Source organism: Silene latifolia, chromosome 2 (genome assembly GCF_048544455.1).
Source record: "Silene latifolia isolate original U9 population chromosome 2, ASM4854445v1, whole genome shotgun sequence".
NCBI lineage: Eukaryota > Viridiplantae > Streptophyta > Magnoliopsida > Caryophyllales > Caryophyllaceae > Silene > Silene latifolia.
The window spans coordinates 107,045,441-107,049,470 of NC_133527.1; the positions used below are offsets into that span (position 1 = coordinate 107,045,441).

Here is a 4,030-nt window from a genome sequence, read left to right on the forward strand (position 1 = left end):
TGTCTCATAAGGAGTACTACTCACATTCCTAAATAAACCGGTCATAGATGTCACCAGTTATAGGGTCTAAATCTCAGAAATATGATGTAGTTTGCCAATTTTCTAAGTCAAGTTTAAAGTTCAACAAATAATTTAACGAAAACTCGTAGATATGCATATGTGATTCTACTAATAACATGTCAATTAGCAAGGCTTAGGCATAAACAGCTGCAAATGCAATGTCATCATTGAAATACTACTATTCCGACTCAACCTATATGCTAAAATAAACGTGCATTTTTTGAATTTTTTGAATTTTTTCAATTTTTTTGAATTTTGTATATATGAGAAATGAAATAAACAAATGCAAAACTGAAATGTAAACGTGAATGCAAGCAAATGATGCGCGACGCAAAACCCTTCCCCAAACCAAATTGCACAATGTCCCCATTGTGCAAAATCATGTAATAAAGAAAAGGAAAATGGGCATTTGAGAGAAAATAAGGAAATACGACATGAAGTAAGGCTTAGAAACTCACAAGACTTTGAGCGTAGCAAAAGGAAACCTACCCAAACCAGCGTGAGCTAGGAGGTTTCAGTAGCTAGCAGTGCTACCAAAGGTACCTGAAAAGACAGAAAATACCACGCATAATCTCGAGAAAGCAAAAATGAAGCGGTAACTATGTGCAAAGTTACGAAAATGGGAGAAATCAGAAATGAGTCGGGAAGTAAAATAGAGTAGAAAACTCCCTCAATCCCACAAAATGACCCAACACAGCAGGGGAAAGGTCGTTAACAGGTACAGCAGCGAGCAACGGTCGATCGACCATCTTACCCAATCGATCGACCAGGTGAACAGGAACAGAAGCTCCTGGAACTTTGCAACTTAGTCGATCGACCATAAGGGTCAGTCGATCGACTGGAAATACTGCTGTAACTTTCTGATTTCTCAATTAGCTCGAGAACATGAGCTAATAAGGTCTAAAAACCTGCAAATGCACAATAATACGCGCCCAAAAATTGCGCAAAACCCAAAGTAACCATCTAAAGAGTTTAAAATCCTAAGCAAACATAAACGGCGAAGTTTCGCGCACACAAAACAATAAATAAAAAGGTTCAACGAAAGCAAATAAAATGTAAATGTTTTAAAGAAGTCTCAATCAACTAATAGTTGATCAAGAACGGCCATGGAATGGCCCACTTGACTGGCTTCTGGCTACAAGAAGTAGCCTCAATAGTGCTCATCTTCTCAGCTGCACTCTCACTTCCATCGTCTGCAACACTCAACGGGTCAACATGTCGGACATCTTCCCAAGCAATGACCTCTTTGGACTCGTCGGAATCCAGATCAGACTCCGTTGCCTTGACCGGCTCATCTTCGGGCTCCTCATTTGTGCCATAGCTAAGGCATCCCAGACCGCCTCTTTGAACAATTGGTCCCTTCACAGCAGGAGCAACATGTGGCTCTTCCTTCCCCAAACCAGCTCCTGCAATATCTAAAACAGAAGAATCTTCCTCCACTTTGCTCCCAGTCTGGGGCGGAGGTGTCACGACAGGAGTAGGAATACAGACAGGCATATCAGGAAGTATAAAATAAGATTTTTTTCAGAAACCGTATTGCAAGTGACAGGCCACATGGGGTCTTTCTTCCTAGCTGTATGGGCAAAGACAATGGAATGCTTGCCTACCTTAAAGGTCAAAGTACCCGAACCAACATCAATAACTGCACCAGCAGTGTGCAGAAATGGTCTGCCCAAAATAATGGGAATGTGGGCATCTTCGGGCATATCGAGCACCACGAAGTCAACAGGGAAGAAGAACTTCCCTATTTGCACGGGGATGTCATGTTGGTTACTGCAAACCTAGTCAATTTGAGCTTCCTAGCAAGACTCAAGGGCATTACACTAATACTGGCTCCTAAGTCACATAAGGCTTTCTCTATAGGAAAGGTGCCAATATTACATGGGACAGAAAAACTACCCGGGTCTTCTAGCTTAAGGGGTGCAGTATGGGTCAAGTATGAGCATGACTCCTCAGTGAGTGCGACAGTGTGCACAGTTTCGAGTGACTTCTTTTTGGACAAAAGTTGTTTCATGAACTTCGTATAAGCAGGCACTTGATTGACTAACTCAAGGAAAGGAACTTGTACATTTAATCTACGAATAACCTTTTCAAACTTATTAAATTATACCTGTTCCTTCGTCGGCACCAATCTCTCTGGATAAGGGGCTAAAAGTAGCAACTTAGCCCTCTCTTCTAAATCTCTCATGCCGGCATCGGTGGACTTAGGCTGAAAGTCCACAACCTTCTCCTTGTTGTGGCTCGACCCTTCTTCAGACCGTCTCAAATGTGAACCATTAATCGACAAAGTGTCATACTTCGGAACCGGAACGGACCCATCAGCATTTGGGTCTGTCCTCAATATTTTCGAAGCAGTAGTACCCCGAAACAAGTGATCCCTCAGGTTATCGGGCATTGGAGGACAAAAAGAATCACCTTCAGCAGCAATCTCAGTCGATCGACCAGGTTGGTCAGTCGATCGACTGACATCAACAGGACCAGAAGCTACTGTTTGTCGCACTTAGTCGATCGACCGGGTATGTCAGTCGATCGACTGACATACCTGCTGATCGTCTTTTTCTTGTTTTTATTCGTCACTGCTTTCTCTTTGCTTGGTTCCGCCTCATCTTTTCCAGTGACATTCTCAGCCATAGCGGGCTCATCAAGGGTAGACCCACTCCTCAAGGTGATAGCATTAAGGGTCTCCTTTTGATCAGTTTGAGTCGGTAGATGTCCCGGAGCTCGAGTTGTGTTCTTGCTAGCCAATTGGGCAATTTGGCTCTCTAGCAGTTTCATCCCGGCCTCTCTAGCTTGGGACTCCTTTTGCAACATATTCTTCAATTCAGCAAACTCAGAATTTTGGGATTGTTGTTGTTGTTGAGGGACATATGGAGGCTTTTAATATTGCTGCTGCTTATGAGGGGGCACATAATTCTGCTGCTGTTGCTGCTTTGGTGGAGGTTGAGTCGGATTCAAGACATTTTGGCTGCTCCACCTCAAGTTGGGGTGGGCATTCGGCTCAAAGTAAGTATTTGTTTGCCTATAATGTTGAAAGGCAGCACAAGACTCAAAGGGACTAGGACAATTTTCTGAAACATGTCCCTCAGCTCCACATCTTTTGCAGACGAAAGGACCGTCTGAAACAGTATTGACATGGTAAATCCCTCCTTTGGAAGATCCTCCCAACTCGTACTTGTCAAATCTTGCCGTGAGAGCTTCTAATGCAGCTACAGAAGGAGATTAAGCAGCTCTCCTTTGATTTCCCCGGGAATTCCCATACTCAGCTTTTTGGGTGACCAAGTCATCAATGATCTTCCACCCCTTAGTCTCCCCTGTATTCTCCTGGAATCTGCCATTTGCTGTCGCATCCAGGATAGCCCTCTGATCATCATACAACCCATTATAGAACTGATTGCACAGGCTCCACTTCTCAAACCCATGATGCGGAATGGTTCGCACCAGCTTCTTGAAACGGACCCATGCTTCATGAAAGTTCTCGTCAGGACCCTGTTTAAAGCTCGTGATTTGAGCTCTAATGGCATTGGTCTTCGAGGCAGAAAAGTACTTCTTGTAAAACGCCAAGGCCAACGAATTCCAGTCAGTTATCTCACTGGCAGCTCGATCCAGGTCTCTATACCACTCCCTTGCAGCATCACGAAGTGAGAATATAAACATGGTATCCTTTATCTGGTCCTGGGTCACACCGGTCGGCGGGGGTATAGAGCAGCAATAATCGATAAATGTCTCCATGTGCTTAGCTGCATCTTCATTCGCAGCTCCCCCAAACTGGTTTCTCTCAACCAAGTTGATATAGGACGGCTTCGGCTCGAATTTTCGGTCCGTCCCAGGTAAAGCAAATCCCTTATAGAGATTCGCGGTGTCGGCTCGAGTGATCAAGCTATAGTTGCTTCTTGACCATTTCTAGAAAGTCTGGAGAAGTGACTGTCTCAGCCGATGAATTAGAAACTGGAGATGAAGGTGGATCCTCTTC

At 44.1% G+C, this 4,030-nt stretch overlaps 1 non-coding gene across 1 annotated transcript; it reads left to right on the forward strand.

Moving 5' to 3' along the window:
• Positions 1 to 3,472: 3,472 nt before the first annotated feature.
• On the forward strand, positions 3,473 to 3,579 carry LOC141645131 (small nucleolar RNA R71). The gene has a single exon (XR_012544718.1). It is a non-coding gene; the product is annotated as a small nucleolar RNA R71 (small nucleolar RNA).
• Positions 3,580 to 4,030: the final 451 nt, after the last annotated feature.